General features: G+C 45.2%; 1 long non-coding RNA gene across 1 annotated transcript; it reads right to left on the bottom strand.

Moving 5' to 3' along the window:
• Positions 1–8490: 8490 nt before the first annotated feature.
• Positions 8491–9060, bottom strand: LOC117775882. The gene is made up of 2 exons (XR_004616348.1): positions 8777–9060; positions 8491–8712 (listed from the first exon to the last, which is right to left on the bottom strand). It is a non-coding gene; the product is annotated as an uncharacterized LOC117775882 (long non-coding RNA).
• Positions 9061–9532: the final 472 nt, after the last annotated feature.

The following is a 9532-nucleotide window of genomic DNA, read 5'->3' as shown; positions in this document are numbered from 1 at the left end:
AGTGTAAGAGTGAGTGTGAGTGTAAGAGTGAGTGAGAGTGTAAGAGTGAGAGTGAGTGTAAGAGTGAGTGAGAGTGTGAGTGTAAGAGTGAGAGTGTGAGTGTAAGAGTGAGAGTGAGTGTAAGAGTGAGTGTGAGTGTAAGAGTGAGTGTGAGTGTAAGAGAGTGTGAGTGTGAGTGAGAGTGAGAGTAAGAGTAAGAGTGAGAGTGTGAGTGTAAGAGTGAGAGTGAATGTAAGAGTGAGCGTAAGAGTGAGTGTGAGAGTAAGAGTGAGTGTAAGAGTGAGTGTGAGTGTAAGAGTGAGAGTGAGTGTAAGAGTGAGAGTGTAAGAGTGTGAGTGAGAGAGTGAGTGTTGGTGTAAGAGTGAGAGTGAGTGTATGAGTGAGTGTGAGAGTGAGAGTGAGAGTGAGTGTAAGAGTGAGAGTGTAAGAGTGTGAGTGAGAGAGTGAGTGTTGGTGTAAGAGTGAGAGTGAGTGTAAGAGTGAGTGTGAGTGTAAGAGTGAGAGTGAGTGTAAGAGTGAGTGTGAGTGTAAGAGTGAGTGTGAGTGTAAGAGTGAGAGTGAGTGTAAGAGTGAGAGTGTAAGAGTGTGAGTGAGAGAGTGAGTGTTGGTGTAAGAGTGAGAGTGAGTGTATGAGTGAGTGTAAGAGTGAGAGTGAGTGTATGAGTGAGTGTAAGAGTGAGAGTGAGTGTATGAGTGAGTGTGAGAGTGAGAGTGAGTGTAAGAGTGAGTGTTGGTGTAAGAGTGAGAGTGAGTGTAAGAGTGAGTGTAAGAGTGAGAGTATGAGTGAGAGTGAGTGTGAGTGTAAGAGTGAGAGTGAGTGTAAGAGTGAGAGTGAGTGTAAGAGTGAGAGTGAGTGTAAGAGTGAGAGTGAGTGTAAGAGTGAGAGTTGGTGTAAGCGTGAGAGTGAGTGTAAGAGTGAGTGTGAGTGTAAGAGTGAGTGTTGGTGTGAGAGTGAGTGTGAAAGTGAGAGAGAGTGAGTGTAAGAGTGAGAGTGAGTGTGTGTGTGAGAGTGTGAGTGTAAGAGTGAGTGTAAGAGTGTGAGTGTGAGTGAGTGTAAGAGTGAGAGTAAGAGTGAGTGTGGGTGTGAGAGTGAGAGTGAGTGTTGGTGTGAGAGTGAGTGTGAAAGTGAGAGAGAGTGAGTGTAAGAGTGAGAGTGAGTGTGGGTGTGAGAGTGAGAGTGTGAGTGTAAGAGTGAGTGTAAGAGTGTGAGTGTGAGTGAGTGTAAGAGTGAGTGTGAGAGTGAGTGTAAGAGTGAGAGTGAGTGTTGGTGTAAGAGTGAGAGTGAGAGTGAGTGTAAGAGTGAGTGTGAGTGTAAGAGTGAGTGTGAGTGTAAGAGTGAGAGTGAGTGTTGGTGTGTGAGTGAGTGTAAGAGTAAGAGTGAGAGTGCGAGTGAGTGTGAGAGTGAGAGTAAGAGTGAGTGTGGGTGTGAGAGTGAGAGTGGGTGTAAGAGTGAGAGTGAGTGTGGGTGTGAGAGTGGGTGTGTGAGTGTGAGTGTAAGAGTGAGTGTGGGAGTGAGAGTGTAAGAGTGAGTGTGAGAGTGTGAGTGAGTGTGGGTGTAAGAGTGAGTGTGAGTGTAAGAGTGAGTGTGTGAGTGAGTGTGGGTGTAAGAGTAAGAGTGAGAGTGAGTGTGGGTGGAAGAGTGAGAGTGTGAGTGAGAGTGAGTGTGGGTGGAAGAGTGAGTGTGAGTGTAAGAGTGAGAGTGTGAGTGTAAGAGTGAGAGTGAGTGTGGGTGTAAGAGTGAGAGTGAGTGTAAGAGTGAGAGTGAGTGTAAGAGTGAGAGTGAGTGTAAGTGTAAGAGTGAGTGTAAGAGTGAGAGTGAGTGTAAGTGTAAGAGTGAGAGTGAGTGTAAGAGTGAGAGTGAGTGTAAGTGTAAGAGTGAGTGTAAGAGTAAAAGTGAGTGTAAGAGTGAGAGTGAGTGTAAGAGTGAGTGTTGGTGTAAGAGTGAGAGTGAGTGTATGAGTGAGTGTAAGAGTGAAAGTGAGTGTGGGTGTGTGAGTGAGAGTGAGTGTGAGTGTAAGGGGGAGAGTGGGTGTAAGAGTGAGAGTGAGTGTAAGAGTGTGAGTGAGTGTAAGAGTGAGTGTGAGAGTGAGTGTAAGAGTGAGAGTGTAAGAGTGTGAGTGAGAGAGTGAGTGTTGGTGTAAGAGTGAGAGTGAGTGTATGAGTGAGTGTAAGAGTGAGAGTGAGTGTATGAGTGAGTGTAAGAGTGAGAGTGAGTGTATGAGTGAGTGTGAGAGTGAGAGTGAGTGTAAGAGTGAGTGTTGGTGTAAGAGTGAGAGTGAGTGTAAGAGTGAGTGTAAGAGTGAGAGTATGAGTGAGAGTGAGTGTGAGTGTAAGAGTGAGAGTGAGTGTAAGAGTGAGAGTGAGTGTAAGAGTGAGAGTGAGTGTAAGAGTGAGAGTGAGTGTAAGAGTGAGAGTTGGTGTAAGCGTGAGAGTGAGTGTAAGAGTGAGTGTGAGTGTAAGAGTGAGTGTTGGTGTGAGAGTGAGTGTGAAAGTGAGAGAGAGTGAGTGTAAGAGTGAGAGTGAGTGTGGGTGTGAGAGTGTGAGTGTAAGAGTGAGTGTAAGAGTGTGAGTGTGAGTGAGTGTAAGAGTGAGAGTAAGAGTGAGTGTGGGTGTGAGAGTGAGAGTGAGTGTTGGTGTGAGAGTGAGTGTGAAAGTGAGAGAGAGTGAGTGTAAGAGTGAGAGTGAGTGTGGGTGTGAGAGTGAGAGTGTGAGTGTAAGAGTGAGTGTAAGAGTGTGAGTGTGAGTGAGTGTAAGAGTGAGTGTGAGAGTGAGTGTAAGAGTGAGAGTGAGTGTTGGTGTAAGAGTGAGAGTGAGAGTGAGTGTAAGAGTGAGTGTGAGTGTAAGAGTGAGTGTGAGTGTAAGAGTGAGAGTGAGTGTTGGTGTGTGAGTGAGTGTAAGAGTAAGAGTGAGAGTGCGAGTGAGTGTGAGAGTGAGAGTAAGAGTGAGTGTGGGTGTGAGAGTGAGAGTGGGTGTAAGAGTGAGAGTGAGTGTGGGTGTGAGAGTGGGTGTGTGAGTGTGAGTGTAAGAGTGAGTGTGGGAGTGAGAGTGTAAGAGTGAGTGTGAGAGTGTGAGTGAGTGTGGGTGTAAGAGTGAGTGTGAGTGTAAGAGTGAGTGTGTGAGTGAGTGTGGGTGTAAGAGTAAGAGTGAGAGTGAGTGTGGGTGGAAGAGTGAGAGTGTGAGTGAGAGTGAGTGTGGGTGGAAGAGTGAGTGTGAGTGTAAGAGTGAGAGTGTGAGTGTAAGAGTGAGAGTGAGTGTGGGTGTAAGAGTGAGAGTGAGTGTAAGAGTGAGAGTGAGTGTAAGAGTGAGAGTGAGTGTAAGTGTAAGAGTGAGTGTAAGAGTGAGAGTGAGTGTAAGTGTAAGAGTGAGAGTGAGTGTAAGAGTGAGAGTGAGTGTAAGTGTAAGAGTGAGAGTGAGTGTAAGAGTAAAAGTGAGTGTAAGAGTGAGAGTGAGTGTAAGAGTGAGTGTTGGTGTAAGAGTGAGAGTGAGTGTATGAGTGAGTGTAAGAGTGAAAGTGAGTGTGGGTGTGTGAGTGAGAGTGAGTGTGAGTGTAAGGGGGGAGAGTGGGTGTAAGAGTGAGAGTGAGTGTAAGAGTGTGAGTGAGTGTAAGAGTGAGTGTGAGAGTGAGTGTAAGAGTGAGAGTGAGTGTTGGTGTAAGAGTGAGAGTGAGAGTGAGTGTGAGTGTAAGAGTGAGAGTGAGTGTTGGTGTGTGAGTGTAAGAGTAAGAGTGAGAGTGCGAGTGAGTGTGAGTGTATGAGTGAGAGTGAGTGTGGGTGTGAGAGTGAGTGTATGAGTGAGAGTGGGTGTAAGAGTGAGAGTGAGTGTGGGTGTGAGAGTGAGTGTGAGTGTAAGAGTGAGTGTGGGTGTAAGAGTGAGAGTGTGAGTGAGTGTGGGTGTAAGAGTAAGTGTGAGTGTAAGAGTGAGAGTGAGTGTGAGTGTAAGAGTGAGAGTGAGTGTGAGTGTAAGAGTGAGAGTGAGTGTGAGTGTAAGAGTGAGTGTGGGTGTAAGAGTGAGAGTGTGAGTGAGTGAGTGTATGAGTGAGTGTGGGTGTAAGAGTAAGTGTGAGTGTAAGAGTGAGAGTGAGTGTGAGTGTAAGAGTGAGAGTGAGTGTGAGTGTAAGAGTGAGTGTGGGTGTAAGAGTGAGAGTGTGAGTGAGTGAGTGTGGGTGTAAGAGTAAGAGTGAGAGTGAGTGTGGGTGGAAGAGTGAGAGTGAGTGTGGGTGGAAGAGTGAGTGTGAGTGTGAGTGTAAGAGTGAGTGAGTGTAAGAGTTAGTGAGAGCGTGTGAGAGTTAGTGTGAGAGTGAGTGTGAGAGTGAGTGTAAGAGTGAGTGTGAGAGTGAGTGTAAGAGTGAGTGTGAGAGTGAGTGTAAGAGTGAGTGTTAGAGTTAATGGTAAGCCGGGTTCGACATGTAAACTGATAAAACCAAGAGCTGCTAAAGCTCCAACACATCAGTAAGAAGCTCTTTAGTTTATTAAAGGAAGCATCTGTAGATTAGAAACACTTTAACTCACATTTTGTTCAGGTGAGACAGGAAGATTTCATCTCACCTCTACCTGTCTCACCCTCTGGGATGTCTCTGGTCCTTCATGTGTCTACTGTGGTCCAGGTTCTCATAAACCATGATAACATTCGTTAGCTAAGGTGCATTAACTCAACCACACCTAATAACTCAGCTGATTAATCACTAAAGCGCCACCTGGTGGACAACACATGTTCAGCATCAGAAATAGTTCTTATCCCTCAGAGACAACTTACTGGCAACATGAGTTCAGACATAAAACATCACAACAGGCATCAGTCTGTTTGATTCAAGTTCATTTTATACAACTGATAAATCCTGGTGATGTCACAGTGAAATTCCAATAAGATGTGAACCATGATGTGTTGTCAGTAGTTTTATTACCACTGTTTAAACTCAAACAAATGAAGGGAGAACTTCAATCACACATCAGGTGTTAATGAATGATTCGAGTATAAAATCTTTACTGACGAACATTGTGTAATTAGTTGAGAACAAAATGACGTAACAACGACCAATGGAAACTTAAGGGTCAGTCAATGGCATCATGTGGTTCCAAGAATCTTTAAGAGCAGAACAGGAGGTAGAACCTTCAGCTGCAGGCTCCTCTCCTGTGGAACCAGCTCCACTCTGGGTTTCTAGAGTCAGTAAGAGTAGAACAGGAGGTAGAACCTTCAGCTCCCAGGCTCCTCTCCTGTGGAACCAGCTCCCACACTGGGTTCTAGAGTCTGTAAGAGTAGAACAGGAGGTAGAACCTTCAGCTGCAGGCTCCTCTCCTGTGGAACCAGCTCCCACACTGGGTTCTAGAGTCTGTAAGAGTAGAACAGGAGGTAGAAACCTTCAGCTACCAGGCTCCTCTCCTGTGGAAACCAGCTCCCACTCTGGGTTCTAGAGTCTGTAAGAGTAGAACAGGAGGTAGAACCTTCAGCTGCAGCTCCTCTCCTGTGGAACCAGCTCCCACACTGGGTTCTAGAGTCTGTAAGAGTAGAACAGGAGGTAGAACCTTCAGCTGCAGGCTCCTCTCCTGTGGAACCAGCTCCACTCTGGGTTCTAGAGTCTGTAAGAGTAGAACAGGAGGTAGAACCTTCAGCTGCAGGCTCCTCTCCTGTGGAACCAGCTCCCACACTGGGTTCTAGAGTCTGTAAGAGTAGAACAGGAGGTAGAACCTTCAGCTACCAGGCTCCTCTCCTGTGGAACCAGCTCCCACTCTGGTTCTAGAGTCTGTAAGAGTAGAACAGGAGGTAGAACCTTCAGCTGCAGGCTCCTCTCCTGTGGAACCAGCTCCCACACTGGGTTCTAGAGTCTGTAAGAGTAGAACAGGAGGTAGAACCTTCAGCTGCAGGCTCCTCTCCTGTGGAACCAGCTCCCACACTGGGTTCTAGAGTCTGTAAGAGTAGAACAGGAGGTAGAACCTTCAGCTGCAGGCTCCTCTCCTGTGGAACCAGCTCCCACACTGGGTTCTAGAGTCAGTAAGAGTAGAACAAGAGGTATAACCTTCTGCTACCAGGCTCCTCTCCTGTGGAACCAGCTCCCACTCTGGGTTCTAGAGTCTGTAAGAGCAGAACAGGAGGTAGAACCTTCAGCTGCAGGCTCCTCTCCTGTGGAACCAGCTCCCACTCTGGGTTCTAGAGTCAGTAAGAGTTGAACAGGAGGTAGAACCTTCAGCTACCAGGCTCCTCTCCTGTGGAACCAGCTCCCACACTGGGTTCTAGAGTCAGTAAGAGTTGAACAAGAGGTAGAACCTTCTGCTACCAGGCTCCTCTCCTGTGGAACCAGCTCCCACACTGGGTTCTAGAGTCAGTAAGAGTGGAACAGGAGGTAGAACCTTCAGCTACCAGGCTCCTCTCCTGTGGAACCAGCTCCCACACTGGGTTCTAGAGTCAGTAAGAGTGGAACAGGAGGTAGAACCTTCAACTACCAGGCTCCTCTCCTGTGGAACCAGCTCCCACACTGGGTTCTAGAGTCAGTAAGAGTAGAAACAGAGGTAGAAACCTTCAACTACCAGGCTCCTCGTCCTGTGGAACCAGCTCCCACTCTGGGTTCTAGAGTCAGACACCATCTCTACATTTAAGGTTAAACCTAAAACGTTCCTCTTTGATAAAGCCTATAGTTCTGGATCAGGTCCTGAACCTTCCCTTAGTTCTGCTGCTATAGGTCTAGACTGAGAGAGAACTCCCATCATGCACTGAGCACTTCTCCTCTTCTCTCTGCCAGTGGAAACAGTGAAACACAGAGTTCCTCTGGTCTCAGCTGCTTCAGGATCAGAGCAGAAGCTGGTTTGTACCGAGCTGGAGTTTCTGTGTCCTCCTCCACTCGGCTTCACTGGAACTAATACACACTCATCACTAGTTCTCAGGACCTGATCAGCACAGGAAGTCACTTCGAGTTGGTTTGATTCCACAGTTTATGAGGCTGCATTTAAACATCATGACAATGACTCGACGTCTGTTTCTGACAGTTTGGTCAGAAACACACCAGGAGTCTGCTGGAGGTCATTTTGTAGAGCAGTGCTCCTCCTGTTCCTCCTCCACAAAAGGAGCAGATACCTGCTGCTGGGTTGATGCTCTTCTACTGTCCAGCTCTCCTGGTGTCTCCTCCAGGCTCTGGAGACTGTGCTGAGAGACAAAAACCTTCTTGTGACCACAGGTATGGATGTGTCCTCCTGGAGGAGCTGGACTACCTGTGCAGCCTGATGGAGCTGCAGGTAGCTCCTCATGCTGCCAGCAGTGAGGAGGAGCAGGACCCAGAAGTAGAAGGAGTCAGGAAGGATCAGCAGAGAGCAGCTGTCTGTGGACACCACATTAAAGACATTCCCTGTTTGGGGCTCGTCTTGCTTCTGCCTCCATTTCACCTGTTGTTACTTTGATTTGCACCAAAGCAGAGAAACTGGTTCACAACCACTGGTTCTTCTAATGGACACTTTGATCTCTGAAGTTGAACTTTACACTGTGAACATTAAAGTTCCCTTCATTTTTTTGAGAAGTGTAAACACTTTTGTTTCCAGCTGCACTGAAACTAAATGAAAACAGAAAAATAAATAAATTTTGAAATAAATGAAACATATGATTCAGTTTCTGTAAATCTGGATTAAACTAAGAGATGGAGAACAAAGACGAGAAGCTGACATGTCTCCATCCTAACCGATGTAGAGTCTTACCTACAGGAGACTCGTCCACTTCGTCCACTTAGTCCAATCCACACAAGCTGTGAACACACACACACACACACACACACACAGAACCATCAAACTGACTAAAGCTATGAAGTCATATGACTGAACCAAAGAATCAAAAACTTTCACGTCAAAGTTCATGACATGTCTTTATAGTCACTGATACACAATTGCGTTTGGAAAGTCCAAATTCTCTCTTTCCTAACCACTATTCCTTGATCCTGATAGAATGCATCAAGAGGTGAAGGAGAAGCTGTAAGGAGTTAGGAAAGGAATTAGGAAAGGATAACCACTATGCAGAGACAATCAGACTCCACTTACACTCTGCATTTTCTTCAAATACTTTATTTATAAAAGAGGATCCACACAAAATGTACTATGCTGTAGGCAGTTATAATAAAATAGGAAGCATTGAAGCTCCTTTCCTCATCATTTACAGAATTCAAAAAGATCTTCGTCTGTATAAACATTTACTTTTTTATATTTAAAGGTTCATTCTGCAACTTTTCCTCATTGAATCACTTTAAAAAAATCCGACCTGTTATATATGTTGTTGGGTTTTTGTTTTTTAAAATCAACGTAAAGGTGCATTTGATTTGTTCACCTCCTCATAAAACCATTATTTTTACCTTCGGTTCCAGCTGATGAAGATGTCGGGTGCAATTTTCCTTCATGTTTCTTTTCTTTCATACTTTTAAATAAAACTGAGAATAGACGAACTCTGAAATGGTTTTGTTTGATTAAATATACATTGATCATTTGATCAAAGACTCACTTCTGAACAAAAATCACACAGAGCCTCTTCCTGTTTTCACTAACTTTTAATAAAACTTTATTTAAAGCAACAGGTTTTACAAGACAAGCAGTTTTTTTCCTATTCTAACACAACGTCAGATCAGGGCTTCCAACACGACAGAGTACATGTGACTACTACGGCTGCTCTAATTGGTCCGTGACATCTTCGTCGTCGAGCAACTTAACAGAAGACAATGAGTATACAGGAGGAGGAGCTACAGGACATTACCTGCAAGAGGAGGAGGGGCTACAGGACATCACCTGCAGGAGGAGGAGGATCTACAGGACATAACCTTCAGGAGCATAAGGAGAACGTGATAGCGCTGCGATCTTTAAAGGAACAATCCCACACTTTAGAAACTCTTGTCGGGTGATGTCTGAGGAGCCTGGTATATACGAAATGACCAAAAGTATGTGGACAGCAGGGCACTGCAGCTGAACATGGTTTTTAGAACCAAGGCTGGTTCACAAACTTTCAGGTTCCACATGTTTACAGAATCAAACACAGTCAACATAAATCTGTCTATGAACTAACCTGTGTCCTGTAATTAACAAGAACAAATCATATATCCTCCCCCTCATCTCTCTCTCTCTTCTCTCCCCTCTTTTCCACCCATCTCTCCTCCCTATTTTTACCTGCTCACCCCAACTGGTTGAGGCAGACCCCCCCCCATTGAGTCTGGTTTCATTTACTGGTTTCTTCCAGTAAATGAAGGAGTTTTTCCTCCACAGTCACCAAAGTGCTGCTCATTTTGGGAAACTGCAACAAACAACCTGCAGCTGTCCACACACCTTTGGCCATATAGTTCAACCATTAACCACATTTGAAGAGTTTCTCTGTCTGTCAAGCTAACGATGACTTTGACTAATTCTAAGAAAATGCTTGGTTCCAATGATTCAAGACAATTAAAATAAACTGACCTGAATAAAGAAATGAAAGAAAACAAATTCCCAATTTATTACATTTTAATTACTATCTTCATTAATTAATAAACCTCAGAAAGGAATCAAGAGTAGAATTAAATTCCTTGTTTTGTTCAAACAACATT

This window comes from Hippoglossus hippoglossus, chromosome 15 (assembly GCF_009819705.1).
Source record: "Hippoglossus hippoglossus isolate fHipHip1 chromosome 15, fHipHip1.pri, whole genome shotgun sequence".
Classification (NCBI taxonomy): Eukaryota; Metazoa; Chordata; class Actinopteri; order Pleuronectiformes; family Pleuronectidae; genus Hippoglossus; species Hippoglossus hippoglossus.
The sequence above is the reverse complement of the archived record's forward strand: the minus strand, read 5'-3'. Positions and strand labels throughout refer to the sequence as shown.